The 10,608-nt window shown below is 37.4% G+C and overlaps 1 pseudogene across 1 annotated transcript; it reads left to right on the top strand.

The window, feature by feature from the left end:
* Positions 1-1,813: 1,813 nt before the first annotated feature.
* On the top strand, positions 1,814-2,135 carry LOC308433034 (transcription initiation factor IIA subunit 2-like; annotated as a pseudogene). Its single transcript has one exon. The product of its transcript is annotated as a transcription initiation factor IIA subunit 2-like (transcript).
* Positions 2,136-10,608: the final 8,473 nt, after the last annotated feature.

Raw genomic sequence — 10,608 nt, forward strand, 5'->3', positions numbered from 1 at the left:
TCTCACTTCTGCTAGGGTCTGTTTTTTTTGTCCTTCATCCAACTCTTAATTACCCTCCATTCTTTTTCTTTTCTTTTAGGTACTAAATACCTCTTTTCTTCCATGTTAAATATTTCTGTAGTTTTCTGTGACGCCCTCAGTGTCTTCTGACCCCCCAGGTGCATGTTCATAAATGTATACTTACATAAGTATACTTTTAGCTGCAGCCCTTCATACCCAATTGTTGCCTGGAGAAAGCTGGTCTCCCATGAGTGCTCACACTCCTAGGCCCACAGGTGAGACCCCACTTTTACTCTAATAACTGTCCAAAGAGGGACCTACCAGGAGCACACAGAGCACAGGAACCACAGAGAAGTCTGGGACAGGATACTTCTGGTCTCCACCTGTGCCCAGAGATGACCTCAACTGTACACATCTCAGAACAGAGCTTCAACACCCAAATTTCTTAGTTACTAGAAGAAATAATGTTCTAATTTTCTTCTCTGACAGGCTCGGATAGTGGTTCCTAAAGGAGTAAAATGTTCTCACAGCTAACCACTATTAACTGAAATAATGCTTTACCACTTGGAACCTCCAGGCAATGGTGATCAATGAAGGTGATGAGATTAATTTCACATCAAACATTTCAAACTCAAAGCCATGTGCATTCTACATTAGGACACATGAAATAGACTCACTGTCTATTTTTTTTTCTTATACCGCAGGGATTTTGAGTGCACCCCTCTGGGTATCTGTAACATATTCTTGGGGGCTCTACCAGTTCCTTTTGTAGATTTAATATTTTGGTGGTTTTATTGTTGTAATGCCCTTTGATGTTTATGGTAACTTCTGATGGTGATATTCATGATATCATTTGACAACCTGTGATAGTTCTTGATAGCCTTTGATAAGGCTCATACTTATGCTCTCTCCTGACACATATGTCCTTTGATACATCATATTTATGGCAGCCTTTATAACTTTGACACTCTATGATATCCTGTGATATGCATTGATTATCCTTAATGTTTATGATACCGTTTTTGATATTATAAAAGTTAATTTCACTTTCTCCAGACCCCCTAGAGGAAAAATTAATTGCGATGTTATCCCATATGATAGAGATGTTTAACCTCTTGGTAAATTAACATTACCTAGTTTCTTACACTCTGAGATAAAACTGACATCAATTGATTTGTATCTGCTACTACAACTGAAATGCAAAAGAATTGTGAGATTTATTTACAAGTTATGAATGTAGTACTTCTCTTTGTAATCCTACATAACTGGATTTTTCCTTCGTTTTCTATACATATATAAATACATGTTCATAAATGTATACTTGTATAAGCATATATTTATATACACATATATGTATATTTACATATATGCAAGAGAGGTTCAAGACATTCTTATTACTGAACTGTACATTCATTTTTTTATAATTCAAAATATCAGTATGTGCCTTTTTTCTATTATTTCTGAAGATAAAAGTACTGTCCCTTATAATGTTTTAAATGGAACCTACAGTCCACAGTTTAAACAATTACTGGAAACTATAGATAATAAAGAGACTATAACAGAAATTAATTTCTAAATAAATGGGCTTGGTAAATGGTTATTAATTATAGGTGTCAGTATGATGCCCAAACCAGGAAACAGAACCATCTTAGAAGTTGTAAGTTTACCGGCACAGTGCTGTGGTTTCCGAGGCTGAGTAGGTAGTCGCAGCAGGTTCCCTACCTGGCTCTGCTACCACACCATGGGGCAGAAGTACATTCCCTCAGAGCATCACTGCAAGTCTGAAGAAAAAGTAGTGGCTTTCTTTTAAGCCATGGCATATCAGCTACACAGAAACACAACTTTGGAGATCAGTCTTCCAGACTTGATGAGCTCACAGTCTAGACAGATCACTCCCCAGCTCGCCCTTCAAGTTCTACTTCCATTTGATAAAGTCATAAACTCAGCATTGGCTCAGAGAGTCAAGAACAAAGTCAATTTCAGGGGCTCTCTAAATACATACAGATTCTGTGATAGTTTGGACTTCTGTATTGAATGATCTTGAATTCAGAGAGACGACAGAACTTATTAAAGTGGATAAAGCAAAAGTTGTAGCCTGTGATGGTAAAAATACTGGCTCCAATACCACGGGATGAGTAGAGAAATTTGGCTTTTTTATGCCACCTTCTCTTAGTTCATCATCGCTGCTTGAAGAGAAACACAGAAGAGAGCTGTTTTTTTAATTCTCACGGAGCAGAAATGATGACATTGTGCTATACACACTACCCAAGGGCCCCACAGAGAGAAGCATGGGACTCTGTTCTCTTAAATAACCATTAGTACACAGCATAAAGAAATGTAACTTTTTAAAAATGACAAATCAAAAGTAGTTGACTTCATAAGAATATTCCTAATAAACTCATATTAAGTTTAATAATAAATAAATTCATATTCTTAAAACAAGAAGAAGAAGAAGAAAAAGAAGAAGAAGAAGAAGAAAAAGAAGAAGAAGAAGAAGAAGAAGAAGAAGAAGAAGAAGAAGAAGAAGAAGAAGAAGAAGAAGAAGAAGAAGAAGAAGAAGAAGAAGAAGAAACTGTAAGTTCAATGTAGAAACCAGATTTGACACTGTAGAGTTGGCAAGTGAGAAATCAGGATAATTTTAGATGGGACACTTTTATAGGCACTTTTACCTGTTTACAACTGTAGAACCATCCCTCAGAACTCATAATTATGATCCTAAAGAGGGTCATGACTGTGAGGTGGAGTGTAAAGTACTAAGTACTTACTCTGAAGAAACACTAGACCATCAAAGAAAAGTTAATTTTACATGACATCATCTAAAGTTAATGACATGACATTAGGGTTTCTATTCTTGCACAAAACATCAAGACCAAGAAGCAAGTTGGTGAGGAAAGGGTTTATTCAGCTTACACTTTCCGTATTGATGTTCATCACCAAAGGAAGTGAGGTCTGGAACTCAAGCAGATCAGGAAGCAGAAGCTGATGCAGGGGCCATGGAAGGATGCTACTTACTAGATTACTTGTCCTGGCTTGCTCAGTCTGCATTCTTATAAAACCCAAGACTTCCAGCTCAGGGATGGCACCACCCACAAGGGGCCTATCACTCTTGATCACTAATTGAGAAAAGGCCTTACAGCTGGATCTCATGGCGGCATTTCCTCAAGGGAGGCTCCTTTCTCTGTGATAATTCCATCTTGTGACAAGTTGATACACAAAACCAGCCAGTAAAACTGACCCCTTGTCAAACATATTTCTATTAAGCATCAACCCTTACTTTCTTATTCATCCCCAAGATGTAAATAACCTTAAGAGTCTCACAGTCTTTACAAAAAATCTTACATATTAAAACTTCAATCCCTTTAAAATATCCAATCTCTTTTAAAATTCAAAGTCCTTTTATAATTCAATGTCTCTTAACTATGGGTTCCATGGAAACACTTTCTTCTTCAAGAGGCAAAAATATCAGGGCACAGTAACAAGCAAAACCAAAATCAAACTCTAACCGTCAAATATCTGGTATCCACTCACAAACTTCTGGGCTCCTCCAAGGGCTTGGGTCACTTCAGTTCTGCCCTACTTTGTAGCACACACCTTGGCTTCTAGGTTCCAGATGCCTATATTCCATTTCTGCTGCTATTCTTGGTGGTCATCTCTTGGTACTGGCAACTCCAAAGCACTGCTGTCTTCCACTGCAACTAGGCTTCACCAATAGCCTCTCATAGGTTCTTTTCATGGTGCCAAGCCTCAACTCTTTTGCATGACCCATTCAGTCCTGGCGCATCAATTGCAACTGAGGCTGCACCTTCACCAATGGCCGGCCATAGTCTTTCACAGTGCCCAACCTCAATTGTTCTTCATGACCCCATCATGCCTTCAAAACCAGTACCACCTGGGTGACTCTTACACATTACCAAGTCCAGCCACAGCGCAAGGTACAACCTTGGTTATCTCTGGAACACAGCCTCTTTGTGCTCTCAGAAAACACTTCCCAGAAGATTTCACCCCAATGATGCTGGTCTCTTCTTAATCGCCACTAATTTCTTAGCTCCAGCTGACCAGCATCAATGGTCCCAGAAATGCAAAGGTTTTGCTTTAGTTGTTCTGGTATCTTGTTAATCACAGCTGATTCTTTACTCCCAGCTAACCACACAATCTTCACAATCAAAGCATCAACAGCCCTGATAAGAGGAGTCTTTAATCTGACCTCTGAAATTTCACAAGCCAGGCCTCCATCTTCTGCATTGTTCTCAACATTATCTTCAAGCTCGTACAGAACATTCCACAGAGCTTTCAACTTCCCAATGGCTCTTCTAGTTCAAAGTTCCAAAGTCTTTCCACAGTTCTTCCCAAAATAGAAATTGTCATAGAGATACTTCACTATGCTGGTGCCAATTTGTCTTAGTCAGGTTTTCTATTCCTGCACAAAACATCATGACCAAGATGCAAGTTGGGGAGGAAAAGGTTTATTCAGCTTACACTTTCCACACTGATGTTCATCACCAAAGAAAGTCAGGACTGGAACTCACGCAGGTCAGGAAGCAGGAGCTGATGCAGAAGTCATGGAGGAATGTTGCTTACTGGCTTCCTTCCCCTGGCTTATTCAGCCTGCTTTCTTATAGAACCCAAGACTTCCAGCCCAGAGATGGCACCACACACAAGGAGCCCTCCCTCTCCTGATCACTAATTGAGAAAATGCCTTACACCTAGATCTCATGTAGGCATTTCCTCAACAGAGAGTCCTTTTTCTGTTATAACTCCAGCTTGTTGCAAGTTGACACACAAAACCACCCAGTACATCATTTAAATGATGATGAATTAGAGACATTTACATACACCACCCATATTCCCACTCTACATTTCTGTGAAGCTGAAACATCACCAGATGCACATTTGCAAGAAGAGGTCAGTCAGATAGAAAGTCAGCAGGTGACAGCTATGGACAGTTTTTAGGTAAAATCTTGAAATATTAGCTCTAGGGTTTTAAAGACAACCACAGACCTCATCTTAGAGCACTGAGCAAAGGGGTCAGGAAGAGGAAATGAAAGAAAGCAGCAAGCCAAGTGCGCTAGGCCAAGCCAAAGGTTATGCAGGGGTTCTGCACACAAGGGTCATGCCAAGCACACATCAGAGAAGAGACCCACTACGTTTCTTTCATTTTCTAGGAGTTCTGCAAAGGGACGCTGTCTGGAAGACAATTTTCAATTAAGCCTCTTGGCTTAAAATGTAAATGACCCTCATTTTTAAATTTCCAAACTCCAAAGCACACCCCTGCTTGCTCACAGAAGAGTCAGATGAATGGGGGGGGGTGAATATGCACGGTAAGTGTTAGTTCACTAATCAACGGGAGGAGTGCATATTGAGGTGTACGGACAAGGTCAAGAAGATACCACATTAAGATAGAAATAAAGGGGGGGGGAGGATAACCATAGTATTAAGACATAATCAACAGACTAATCTTAAGAATTCATGAGATAGATGAATTTAAGAACTGAATTGTGGGCTAAAAGCATAGAAATCATACGTGATGAAATTATAGCACTAAATTCCCAACACTGGGCAAATATACAGCTTTGTGCATACTAGAAAAGGCATTTAAAACTCCTGATATGTTCAGAAACTTTTCCACATGACATTATAATGTAAAGTGCAAAATGAAAAAATGTTATTAAAAGCTACACAAAGATAGCAAACTTACAAGACATGCTCAAAGAAGAATAGCAGCAGACCTGTCTGTTTCCACTAAAGCCCTGAAAGCAAAGGAAACATGGAATGATATTACCTAAGCTCTGAGAGCAAATAGCTTGCAACTAATGTTGCTGTGTCTGGAAAAGTTACTGTTCTGACGAAAACAAAATCAATTAAAGAAACCTCAGAATTAAGTTGCATTATCCAGCAAATGGACTTAGCAGGCATCTACATAATATTCCATGTAACAATTTCACAATATATATTATATTATATTATCCAATAGAATATCCAAAATAGATGTTTTATGCACTACAAAAAGTCTTATCAAACAAGAGTTAAAATATTTTTTGTGTGTTTTATGGCATAAATTAGAACCAATGGGGGAAGAAAAAGCTATACTGAAACCACACAAACATGTAGTGATAGAAAAATACTCTCTTGGATTATCAGTGTGTCATTGAAATCAGGAAAGAAATCTAAAAGCTTTTTAAATTGAGTTAAAAGATTAAAATACAGTTATCAAAATAAGTGGGATATAATAAGGGCACTTCTCAGACAGATACAAATATTAAAAATAATTTAATAATAATAATGATAAAATGAATCAATAAAAGAAAGACATTAAAAAGAAGTCAGAGGTGCATGTACCTAAAGCTTAGAAGGCAAATATGTCACCTATGACCTCAGTGTCTTAGGGAAAGAAGAACAAGTCAAACCCAAGCTCTTAGATGGGAAGACATAAGAGTGATCAGGGCACAAATGAATGGAGACTAACCTGAAACAATGCAAAGACTCCATGAAAGTGTTTCTTTCAAAGGAAACACCAGACAGACAAAATCATTGGCTAAATTAGTCCAAAGATAGAGGGCATCCAAACCAATAAAATCAGGAACAAAATAGAAATATTTTAACAGATAATCAATGAAATCCAGAAGCTCCTGAGAGAATACTTGGAAAATATATTCTGTCATGGAATTTATCAGATTGTCTGACTATTCTTAATATAACACCCAAATGTTCAGCCAGAGTGATAAAAGTCTAAAGAGACAAATATGAAAGGAAAATCTCAAATGACTCTCACCCGTGGATGATATTAGCCTATATGTAAAAGACAAAAACCAAACCAACCAAACAAAAACCTACACCAGAAACCCCATGGATGTGATAAATACTTTCAGTAAGATAGTAGGCGACAACTTAATGTATGAAAGTCTGTGACTATTTAACAGTAACAGAGATGCGGAGAAGTACACCAGGAAATAATCTCACTCACAACAGACTCTAAAAATTACTAAAGAACAAACCTAACCAAAGAGGGGAAAGACATCTACTATAAGCTTTGAAGTATCGAAGAAAGAAATTAAAGACATTAGAAGCTGGGAAGACATCTAAAAAATAGAGTTTAGCTTAGAATTCACTGATGGCTTTTTGTAGTGGAAATGTCTTGAAATCCGGCCTCATTATTTGACCCAAATATGTCCAATGGCCTCAACCATTGAGAGATGAGTTAAATACCAAAGCAGATGACATTACAGACACCCTGAACACATACATGATCAATGATTATGTCATCATGCATGATAGCATCATTCCCTACGCAGAATTATACTGTGAGTGACATGAATAAGGCAAGTCCTATGATTATTTATTATTGACTGGATTGTTCTTATTAAATATTGATAAAATTCAAAACAGAGTGAAATAAAGTTCAATTTTGTACTTGTGTGGAAATTCTGAGATATTTAAACATAATGCCATATTTCTGACAACAGTTAAATGTTGCTCAAATGGTAAGCCTTGAAAGCTATTGATTTAATGGACAAGGCCAATTATGAAAAGTTTTTAAATAGCTAAATAAATTTAAAAGTATATTGATAATTAGTATGAATGTTAAGTAAAATGTGTGACCCAGTTAGAAAGACAATTGTAACAAAGAAGTTCATTAATAATCACTACCGATGTTAAATGGAAAACCTTGGCACATACGCTAGGACAGGCTTGCAATGTTCTCACCACCTACATGCACGCCCTTCTATCATGTTTGCTATGTCTAGGGAGGAAAGGACCTAGCTGGTTTATAGGTGACCATCCTTCTTTGGGGGGAGCCAAGGCAGGTACCATGGAGGAATGCTGATTACTAGCCTGCTTTCCTCCTTTGGCTTGCTCAACTTGCTTCCTTATATAATCCAAGATCACTGTCTGGGTCCCCATATCAGTTGTAATGTGTGTACGTGGGCTGGACCCTCCCTACATCAGTCATGAATCAAGAAAGTTCACTACAAACATGCCCATGGTTCCCTCTTCCTGGGTGACTCCAGCTTGTCTCAAGTTGTGAAAAAATGAAATGGAATAAATTAACTAGCACAGAACATTTAAGTTTCTAATCCACTTAAAAGCTGTGAGGATAGCTAATGTTTACCATTATATTTCAGTGGTTAAGGAGTCTTGTTGCTCCATGATGAAGACCAAAGTTCAGATCCTGGGACTCATGTAATAATCTAGGCATTCTCTAAACACCTGTAACTCCAGTTCCAAAGGATTGAAGGCTATATTTCAGCCTCTGCAAATATACAAGCACATGTACCCACACATATAAATACAGATACAATCATGCACATACACATAAATAAGTAAATATCTTAAAAATATATGTTTTGGTGCAACTTCTGATACAGTAATATAGCAATATTATAAATATAAGTCTTTCAAACCTAGCATCAAGTACTAATATAAATCCAAATAACTGTGGTCAGATCATCACAAGTATTATTTAGAACTACTTAATGTGCTATACTTATTAAATAAAATACATTTTAAGAACTGTGCTTAACTTTTCACTACTTAGTGACACTTAGTCCTTGAATAATTGAAAAACAAAATCTTAGTTTGGAATAATTTATATTCTGAGCAGAGGAAATAAAATCAAAGCAGCAACCTGGCTTCTTCCAACCTGCAGTGGAAGAAAAGCTTCTCAAATTGTGTCTAAAAATATCAGTGATGAATTATCCTTGATCCGGGCACAATGAAAGCTGTGAAAGAGAGAGAGTATTAAAGAAAAATGAGATACCCAACACATTTCGTTGTCATTAATCAAACTGGAGGACAATAGGATTTATAAAGACTTTGAACAAAACTTCTCCATACTCCAAAGACTAAAATGTAAACAAACAGCTGTAGATCGGGAGCACTTTCTTACTTGAAGGAGAGAAACTGAGATTTGGCAAACTGAACCTTAGAACAAAGTTTATTTATAGAAAATGTGCTGCTGAATTCAATCATCTCATTAGCTACATAATAAAGCCCTCTAGGTTATATTGTTAATTTTACAAAGACTAGAAGATTTAATCCTTTGGTCATGTTGTTGAGTTGTAATGTGTATGTTAGAAATTAACCAGCATGGCCTATTACAGCACAGACCACAGGTCATAAAGGGAGAGTTTCATAGGCCATCCAAGAGATAATAGTGGGCTGGAAAGATGACTCAGCAGTTAAGAGCACTGACTGCTCTTCCAGAGGCCCTGAGTTCAATCCCCAGCAACCACATGGTGGCTCACAACCATTTGTAATGAGATCTGATGCCCTCTTCTGGTGTGTCTGAAGACAGTTACAGTATACACAGATACATCAAGTAAATAAATTTATCTTTTTTAAAAAAGCAATAATATCATATAAAGCTAACATAGCATTGCTACTTTTTAAAAACATATGTTCAAGCAAAAGAAACTTGTGGCATGGCCTCCCAAGGGACAGAATGACATGGTTCCTGCCCTTGGACAGAGTGAACAGGCATAGGCCTCCACAAATGTCAACAGGCTGTTTTGGGTGTAAGGCTTGTTTGTATAATAATGTACATATTTTCACATTTCTCATAGGACCATCCTCTTTGTTAACATTAATGACCATGATAATCAGAGACAGAGGAGTTCAGGAGGCAGAGGTGTGGCTAATGTCTCAGCAAAATGGTAAAGACTGCGACCTTCAGGACAGCCCTTAAGGCTGTGGGAAAGAACTCTAAAAACATGAGTTTGAAAATATGTAATTTCTCAACTGTGCAAAAATATAAGTATGCAATATGAATTGTATAAGGAGCTTCACTGATGTAAAGGAACAGAGGTATCTACACTATGGGCCAACTTGTCAGAAAGATACAAAGACAGATAAATACAAATACAGACAAATTTCTGAGCTCAAAGTCAGCCTAGGACATGGTCAAAATGGTAATCCCAAAGCGGGGAGCTGGGGGGCAGGGGGAGGGGGATGGGGTCCCACCCAGCGATCTTATTGTCTGTGCTTAAGTTTGCTGTCTCTTCCTAAGAGTCAAGGAACTAAGGTAATAGAATGCTGATTCATGGGATAGTCAGAAGGGAACCTGGAATAAATAACTGAATTGATGTACATATATGTGGATATGATGTATATGTTTGTATGTGTATATATATATATGCTGTATATGTGTATATGTGTATGTATATGATGTATGTTTGTATGATGTATATGTGTATGTATATGATGTATATGTATATGTGCATGTATATGATGTATACGTATATGTATCAGAGGCTCTTGTTCTATATGAGTTGAGCTTGCAAAGAATGATTTTTCTAGCAAGATCTGAGCTGTCTTGAGGTTTCTGGAGAGCAATCATAGCTCTTCAATAATTTTTTGTAATAGGATTTCTGATTTTAGTCAGAAAATTCATGGAGAGTGAACACAGCTCTTTTAGAATTTTTCATAGCTCTTTCAGAATTTTCTTCTTGGCCAGAAATCCCAAGAACTACTCAGAAAGCTGACCCAGCTCTTTTAGAATGTGTTCTAACAGCTATCAGAAAAGATTGTCTAAGAAGCAAACACAACTCTTAGGATTTTTCTGGCTTACTAATTTTGATCAGAAAATTCAAGAGTTACTTTTAGATTTTTTTA

Source organism: Micromys minutus, assembly GCF_963924665.1.
Source record: "Micromys minutus genome assembly, chromosome: 19".
Lineage (NCBI taxonomy): Eukaryota > Metazoa > Chordata > Mammalia > Rodentia > Muridae > Micromys > Micromys minutus.